At 36.2% G+C, this 9,647-nt stretch overlaps 1 long non-coding RNA gene across 1 annotated transcript; it reads left to right on the plus strand.

Annotated features, from left to right (window-relative positions):
- The first annotated feature begins 3,489 nt into the window (after window positions 1-3,489).
- On the plus strand, window positions 3,490-5,884 carry LOC147759955 (uncharacterized). Its single transcript, XR_015331101.1, has 2 exons — window positions 3,490-4,448; window positions 5,298-5,884. It is a non-coding gene; the product is annotated as an uncharacterized LOC147759955 (long non-coding RNA).
- The last annotated feature ends 3,763 nt before the right edge of the window (window positions 5,885-9,647 follow it).

Here is a 9,647-nt window from a genome sequence, read left to right on the forward strand (position 1 = left end):
TTTAATTAATTAAAAAACATTTGAGGATTGCGACTTTCTATTGATATACTGTCGATGGTATCCCTGTATTAAATCATCCACTGCTACCCCCTCTTTTGTTGTGTAGCATGACTCGTATCACAAGATGGCCTTAGAAATGAAGTAAGACAGGCCTACACTCTGATAGTTTTTAGTCTATTATTAACCCTAATGTCGTTGCTTGTCATTCATTCTAGAACTCTCTGAGCCATCGCAAAATTATTTGCCAGGACATTTAAAGGCTACTTCTTAACGGATTTTTTTTTATTTGCACTGAGTCCAGAATGTTCGAGGACGTCTCTGTCGTTATCGCCGTTTCTCGGACGCAGTCCCAGACAAAGGATCGGAAAGTTTCTAAATAAAAGAACTTATAAATGCTGCCACTAGCCATCCTTATTGTTCCTAAGTAAAGAGAGGCGATAATGATCTTTTCTTTCTTCTAGCTTAGTCTGTCGACTAAAATGAACAAGGTTAGGCCTACAATGCAACCACCTATTATTACGACCATTAATGAGGTTCTTTGCTACACTCCCTTTCTTCATGATCGCGAAACCAGTGGGGTGCTGTGTTTTAAATATATAAAAAAAGGGTCACGCGAGGTGAAGCTATAATAATGAAATAAAAAAATCCAATGAATAGGCCTATCTAATAAACCATGAAGCACGTAGTCTAGGCCTCTTCTTTGACCGACATCACATTTTTACATTCTTTGTTTTAATAAGAGGACAAACGTGGTCTAATTTGTCTTTTGGTGGTGTGTGATTTTGCTTGAAGTAGCGGAGTCAAGTAAATCGGTGATTTACCGTTGGTAAGAGTAGCGCTCATCGCTCCTGCGTCCTCATAGATTACTTTCTAATCACCCGTAATTAACGCAGTCAGGAATAAGCGCTCAAATAGGGGTTTTTGTATCAGGGAAAATTTTAGTATTAATCTTATGTTATTATGTATCTGTATTATGTAATCATGTAACTCATTTTCCCAAGGCAACCACCAATTATGACGACCATTAATGAAGTTCTCTGCTACACTCTCTCCTCATGATCACTTGCTCGATCGTGAAACCCTGGAGGTGTTGTATATATATTTGGGGTAGTTTACTATAGCATGCTACACTCTCCTCATGATCAGCTGCTCGATCGTGAAATCTGGAGTGAAACCCATGGTTTATCTAACAATGGTTTAAATAAATAAAAAGGGTGTCACGAAGGTGAAGCTGCTTAACTCATAAGAATAACGAACGAAAAAATACGATGAACATTTAATAAACCACGAAGCACGTATGTTTTGACCGTTATCGCCTTTTTTACATAAGATGTCTCAACAAGAAGGCAGATGTAGTCCAATTTGTCTTTTGTTGGTGATTCTGCTTCAGGTGGCTGAGATTAGTTGATCGGTGATGCACCGTTGGTAAGAGTAGCAATCATCACTCCTGTGTTCTAACGGATTACTTTCCAACCCCCCATAATTAACGCAGCCAGGAATAGGCGCTGAAATAGGGGGTATTAAATCAGGAATTAATTTTTGTAATTATGTATCCGTAAAATAAGAATCGTAACATTATCACGTATTTTTCCTGATGGAAAATATCATAATTTATGCACACTGATCGAATTATAAAGAAAATCTCCAGATGTAAACAAAGGTCAGTCAAGTATCACTCATCCCAGGCTGCAGGGCAGATATAGAGAATTGAATGAAGCGCCAGTGATCTGGCAACCCTACAAATTTGTCATAATGATTCATGGGCAAACAATAGAAGCATGATATTAACACCTTTTACAGTGTGAATGACGACACCTTATGAGGCTTTTGTTTCTTCCCCTGGGTTGGTATTACAAAGTAAGTATGTTGACGTAAGTGTGTTGACTTTTGCATGTTCAAAGGAACAATGGAAATGTCATTTCAAAACAAAGAGCCACATTTCCCTACTTAGGTGGCCAAAATATTGTCAATGAAACGCAAAAAAGACAAAATCACCAGCTGTAACTGACTGAGTCTAACTCAAATGCAAAAAGGTACGCACAGCGACAAAGCGCTATTGTAAACAATGACCTGACGATGAGATCAATAAGATGTATAAAATGACTATTTGTACTATAAAACTGTACCCCTGCCCCTATTTGTATATTATTACACACACAAGGCCACCCTATACCAGAGTTACAGATTGATTTTTCATTACACAGTCTCTTGCACTGAAGAAAAATACTCATAATTAATTTGCGGCCCTAGTAGAGGGTCTTCTCTCGCTTTCTCTCAAATCAAAATAAACTAGCAAACATGAAAATTGGCAAAATGTATTAGAATGTAAAGTGTTGCGAACCCTTTAAACAAGGTGAATGGTAATATGCACGTTTAGACAAATTTTAATTTTAATTTCAATTAAATTTAATTTTAATTAAAATTGATATTACCAAAATTAGTAAATGTCGTTTGCGTCATGTATCAATATTTTTGCGCATAATAGTACCTACGTTATAAACATTCAGCAAAGATATTTGGAAGGCCGCTCTTTTGTTGTTTATATCAAAGGAAAACTATTTGATACCCATCGTATCAATCATTATACCATGATAAGAGATTAGCATACTAATTTATGTCCCCAGTAATAATAACTTTAACAATAACAACAAACCTTCCTACTGTGCTTTCCGTTGCAAAAACAATTAGCCACGACTGTTTTATATATTAATAGATATTCATAATAATGACAATTTCAAAATCTTCAAAAGTACCGACAGGGACACGAACTCCCGTCGGGTAGGTTGCAGACGACTCAACGACGTTAACCGTGGTTCCACCAATTCTATTATTCACGCATACAGATATCGACAGCTCTGTATTGCCGCGCATGCCGAAGCTTTGCGGAAATTGCCGAAGGCTAGGAAAATTCTTCAAAATATACTTTTATTACATTTAATCAAATCCAGACTATCTCCCACTGCCCTGAGGTATGGCTAAAGGCTTTCAGTTGTCATCAGACTTTGTAATTTGGGAGAAAAAAGTGAAACAGTAACTTCTGGTGATGAATAATAGGTAATAGTGCTGCAAGGTGTTGTTTTTTATCCCTGATGTACGAGTAGCTTTTTCTACAGTTTCTATAATTCTCTTAACGTATGAAAATATGCAGGTTTTCTGATATAATAAGACTTTGATAAAATCAAAACCAATAATACTTTTAAAGTCGAGAGTCGGGATAAATATCGGCAAGGTGGAGATATGTCCCGCCGGCGCTTCCGCAACAGCAAGACTGAAGGACGCAAGTTACAAAGCAAAACATGTTTAGTCAAGTTAAAGACTTAATTACCGGTTTAACTTCGGCGGCAGTGCCTACTGCTGTGAGCAACATGCGCTGTCCATCGTAATCCCCCTATCATTAACACTGTCGGGGACGTGCGCATTAGCGCGTCTGATGTAGACAGCGTGTGCTATTAAAGTGACCGGGGACTTATTAGCTATAGTGTAGGTCCCAGATAGCAAGCATACGTTGGGCCAACGTAGGGGAATCGTTGGTTTGTTGGCACATGGTTGGCGTTGGTAGTAATACGTTGGCCCAACGTTGGCCCAACCACATCATAATATGCACAACATAACTGCAATATGCTCACGTTGGCCCAACGTTGGGCCAACGTGTGCATATTTGTTGCATACGTTGGCCTAACGTTGGGCCAACGTATCCAATTAACAACTCAATAGAAATGAATAATGTTTCTGTTATAATAAAAATGTTTCTGTTCACAACTGAGAATCACATGTGCTTATCTATTGATCAGTAACATATAGTTTTTAGGATTAAATTTTTTTTTTTATTAAGAGTTTGTCAAATTCCTTGGGCCAAAAAACAGTGTTCTACTTTTATTTGTCTTCCAAGCTATATATCTCTCATATATATATATATATTTTTAATTTTGTCTTTTTTTTCTGAATGGATATAGTATATAGTACATAGACTTCACCTATAAAAAAAATTACTGAGTGAACAGATTTATATTTTTAAATAATGCTGTGAAACATATTTATTATTATTGAAATCAGACAAATGATTAAAATCTTATTATAATGTACAACTGCACAATATATAAATTTTTAACTTTATAGTTAGCATCAATTGACTTTTGATTAAAGTACACTGGTAACTTTCACTGGACCAGATTCATTACAAGCCAGGTGTTTATCTTAACTGTCAGTTTGATATAAACAGTTTGCCTACTGCCTGCTCAAACATGTCAAATAACTATACATAGCACAGTCTTAAGCGCGCTGACCGTTGAGCCAATTCAAAAATCTAAGCCAGAAGGTCAGAAATGTTCTAAGGAAGAGGCAAGAATTACAGCTGAAAGCATTGATTTCTGGATATAAAAAGAAGACATCTTTTTGGAAATTAGAAAATGAAGAGATAAAGAGACAGGATAAGAAGTGAGCATGTACTGGTAAGTGACTTTTTAATTGTGTATTTTCCCATTATTTACTGATGCACCAGGATCCATACAGCCTTGAAAAGTGTTCAAATTTAGTCCAGCACTTTGGACTAGTTTAAATGTAACTAGTTTAAATGGCTCTAGTTTAAATGTAACTTTGAAAAGTACTTGAAAATGCTATTAGGCTTGAAAAAGGTTTGCATTTCAGCATTTTGTCTTTGTAAAAATATTATTTATAACTTTGTAGTTTATTGAGATGAATACAGACAATAATTCACAGATGGGGGTAATACCTTTTAATACATCATTACTTGTACTTTTATTTTCAACTTTTCATCATCAATGTGTTACAAAGACAAAGTTTAAATGAAATGGGTCCTTTTTCCTTTGGTATGTACACTTAAATATAACTGTATTAATGTATAACTTGCCCTCATTAGTTAAAATCATTGAAAATGATTTGAATTAGAGCCTTAAAAGTCCTTGGAAGCCAATTGTTCTTATGTGTCTGTATGAATCCTGGCCAGTAAATTCTGTGATAGAGTTGTTGGAATGATTAAATGATGTGGAATTTAGTGGTACATTACAGTTGTCTAAAAACTGAATTCATGGTCAAGTGTACACGTAAGAACTAATTTAAATAAATCACTATAAATTACTGCACACAAGACACACACTTTTAAAGTTAAGATATTGGCTTTTGCCTAACTTAGAAAAGGTGGGGAGATTATCATATAATACACACCTACTAGTACTAGTTTGTATATGAAATATGGGGGAAGAGGTACAGTCATGTTATGTACATGTATCATACCAATTCTAGCATTATATTTCAAGTGTTTTTAATATTTAAATTTGTAGGTGCAGCACACTCTTCTGTGACTGTTCAGAAAAAGATGTTGAAGATACACCTAACTAATCGTGCTTTGCCAAAGATCATGCAGGTGCAGGACAGGAAAGAGAGAAAAAAATACAAAGATTGAACTCATATGACCACTGATTTGATTTTTAAAGAGACAATGTCTGAGATTTTGCCTGATGGAAGAGACTGTGATTTTATAGACTTGACATATAACTTATTAAAGTTCCTATGAAAAGCATCTTACCTGACATTAACAAGGGTTTCAGGTTTAAAATTTAATTTGATGAAAATATTTTTAAAAATTGAAATGGGGCAAAAAAGATTTTACTAGTAGAAAAATGCCTTGACTACAGGAATAAGGTGAAAAGTCATAGGACTGTTAAAATTTTTTTGATGTGCATCATGTAACAATTGATATAAGACACACTTATTAATGTTTAAATTTAATATTATAATATGTTATAAAAATTTTCTTTGTTGTCTTTTTGTATTATATTTCAATTCACATATCATTATTTAGTTGGTGTAATGTATTTGTTTTATGTAATGTTATGAATTAATTAAACAGTTCAAAATATATCACTAATCTTTTTGTTTCAACTACAATTATTAATTGACAATTTTCCAGGTGTAGTGTAAATGATTACAGGCAGATCAAGTCCTCTGAAGGATTCATCCCTTAGAAACCTTGCCAATTTTTCAGCCATATCTTGCAGTTTGCAGATTTCAGATGGTCAAGATATTTCATCAGGACATTGATCTGCCTGTGCATCAGATGTGTAATTACAGTGCCCTACTACCTATGTGATTCCAAAAAAAAAAAAAAGATTTTGCCTTTAGCTCAATGGGTTACTGTAAATCACTGTGTCCCTGGTTTTAGGTTGGATCATAATTTGTTGTGCAAATTGCAGATAATTTGGTGACCAGTTGGCCTACCGTTGGGCCAACGCGGATACATTGTTGGTTTGAGGTTGGGTAATTGTTGGACTGATGTTGGTTATTAGTAGAACCAATGTAATTGCACTGTTGGTTACAGGTTGGGTAATTGTTGGACCAATGTTGGTTATTAGTTGGCCCAATGTAGGGCCAACGCAGTTTGGTTGGGTAATAGTTGGACTGACGTTGGTTATTAGTAGGACCAACGTAAATACACTGTTGGTTACAGGTTGGGTAATTGTTGGACCAATGTTGGTTATTAGTTGGCCCAATGTAGGGCCAACGCAGTTTGGTTGGGAATACGTTGGCATTAAAAAGATGTTCAGCCAACCGTTGGCCAAAGTGAGCACTTAGATGGAAACCCAACGTTGGGCCAACGTTGCATGGTCAACCAAGGCAACGTTGGGCCAACGTTGGCCCAACGTATGCATGCTATCTGGGGTACCATTGGAACAAGCCCATGCTACCAGATGGCTACAGGCTACATATGACTGATGAGGAGAAAGATAAATTAAGACAAGCTATTGGCTACAAAATAGACAGAAATGCAGTATGTGCTCTTTCAGCAATTTAATAGTAACAGCCAGAAGCAGAAGCAGGGAACCACTGATACTAATACATCAACAAACCCAAAATGTGTCACCATGTCAAGGAACTTCAGTGGCAGCTTGGACACGCGGTGCAGTCGTCAAGGTGAACAATGGACCAGGCCAGTCTACAGTGCAACTTGTGGGTCATTCTGGGGCCATCCTTGTCCACAATTCCTGTGTTCGGCGTTAGCTGAAAAATGAAAATGAACAAGTGAAAATGAGAAAGGACTTTTAAATACAAGCCAGATACATGCAAAACAAGAACTGTTTTGAGAAAATATCTAATGTATGACTCAAGACCAAGTAAAGTTATCAGTACAGAAAAGATATATGCATGACAAGCTGCCAAAGAAATCCATTAGATGCCATCCAGATCAGAATAATAATAAACAAATTGAATTTTTTACATACACTGTTGTCTGTTATTTATTCATTAAACTGTTTTTTATGGATTGGGAGTGAAAGGTAGGGTTGATTTTAAAGTAACACTTAAAAGATTTGGCCAAATTTTAAGGGTCACACTTAAAAAAGTGGGGTTAATTTTATGGTTAGGGTAAGGGTAAAACATAGGGCTAGACTTAGGGCTAGCTAGGATAAGGATTAGGGTTAGCCTTAGGGACCATTCCCAGTCTATCTCCCTGGGGAGTTTACTAAATTCCCATCAACTTAAAGGGCTTAAATGTCTGTCACGCCTTGTAAAACTGTTAGGGGGTAATTACTTTACCCTCTAGCTGATTAAGACATTTAAGCTGGTTAAGTTGACAGTAATCTAGTGAGACTCCCCAGGGAGTTAGATCGATCCATATGGATCGGTCTGAGCATGAGAACCCAGTCCTAAAAGTTGGGCTTAATGTTAGGGTAATGATTAAAGGTAGGTTTACAGGACATACTTCAGATATTGCTCAGTGCAGGACACATAAATGTGTTTTGATATTGATCCATTTTAAGCATTACAGTTGCCATAGAAATGTAAAAAACATGCCATCCACTTTCCCTCTAGGTTACAAACCACTTTAAAAAATCCCATTCACTTTCATTGTAAGGTTTAATTCTTTCCTTGTTCAACAAACACTTCCACCTAAGATTTAAACAGTATACCTTACCAGTATAGCCTTCCAGTCATAATAATTTCATTGTAAGTATGGTAACACAGTTTTTTTTCATAACATTTGTGGTGGCAGTGCACAAAGCAGTTTTCTTGTCAATTTTGATGCAATATTACATACTGATTAAAAGTGAAATTACCACCAACTAAAATATCTAGCATAAATAACATGAATGTGTAGAAAATTTGATTTTTATTCAGTTTCATGCTCGTGAGAGTTCAAAGTCCCATGGTGAAAATGCCAATAAATTTCACAAAAATGTATAACTTAAGAAAAAGAAGCCAATTAACACTGCCTTTCCAACTCAGGCTGCATTTTAGTCCTAATTACTGTAAATACACTTATAGTGTCTGTATATAAAAATCAAGATATCATTTCAGCATAGCCTTCCAGTCACAAGAACTTTACTGTAAGGTGCTGCCCCCAAGCAGATGAAAAAAGCACTAAAATGCAGCAGAGGGGAGGGTATGCAAAACTGACTGCAGGCAGTAAAATATCACCTTGAAATAGAAAATAACACACCAAACTAAAAGAAAATGAACAAATTAATTCCTATAATTCATTAAAAAGCTTTCAAACAATCTGAAATAGAGGAAAAACCTTAATTTTCCCTTGTATGCAAATCTTCTTGCCTCAAAATTATCAAATAAGGCTGACCAAAAAGTGATGTATAATGTCTATCTCTCTCTTACACACACACACACACACACACACACACACACACACACACTTGCAGACAGGCACAAATGATGTTATCACAGAAATAATATGAAGACAACGTAGCATATGACTAGATGTATAAATTCCATCTCTCTCTCTCTAACACACACACACACACACACACAGACACACACGCACACACCAAGTCTTCTTTGAGATTAAGTGAAGACACAGAAGCATGACACAATGTTATAGTTCTAAACAGATATTCTCCCTGTTCACGTTGGCCTATGTGTTATGTAGAGCATTAAATTAATTGTAATGTTATGACAATACTTGATAAGATGAACACTTGTTTCTTTTAAATTTCTTCTGTTTTTGACTTTCGATTCATACAGCTTTCAATATCAGCATGATTTCATACCTTTATTTTGTTTAGTTTTTTACATAAATTTTGAAGTTTATGAAGCTTTTAACACTAAATTCTCAAACACAAAAAAGGTCCACTCCTTCGATAAAAGACCCCTCCTCCCCTTTTGAAATTGCTTGCTAAGGGGCCTGCTGTGAGATGTGTTCAGAACACTGGGGTCTCTACTCTGCTACAGCAACCACCAACTCCAGCACTGGTGATAAAGCAGACCTTGAAGGCATGTGTGGTGGAAATGCAAAGGGACACTGAGCCAACACTTGAGAAATACTGCATTTTAGCAGGTGATTCATATGCACTAAAGGGCTACCAACCTACTTCACAGTAATATCCCTCCAGTCCTACTGAAATTCATAGCCAACCATCACCTCAGTCTTGGACAGAATTCATGTGCACTGGCCAAAGTATCCTGGAGCTCTGGGATGTTTTCTGGACAACTGAAAATGGACAATTAAAAACTGATTAAGAGACTCAATGATGATGTTAAGCGGCAGTGTGCTATGAAATTTTCACTGTATATAACAGGCAGGTGCTGGGGATGTGAACATGATGATAAAAAAACTGACCTATACCAGTGATGCCATGATTGAATGTTAACATGTGAACCATTACTTGTGCATAACACGAGGC

The sequence above is a fragment of the Lingula anatina genome, chromosome 9 (genome assembly GCF_051362555.1).
Source record: "Lingula anatina isolate TDL-2025a chromosome 9, LinAna3.0, whole genome shotgun sequence".
NCBI lineage: Eukaryota > Metazoa > Brachiopoda > Lingulata > Lingulida > Lingulidae > Lingula > Lingula anatina.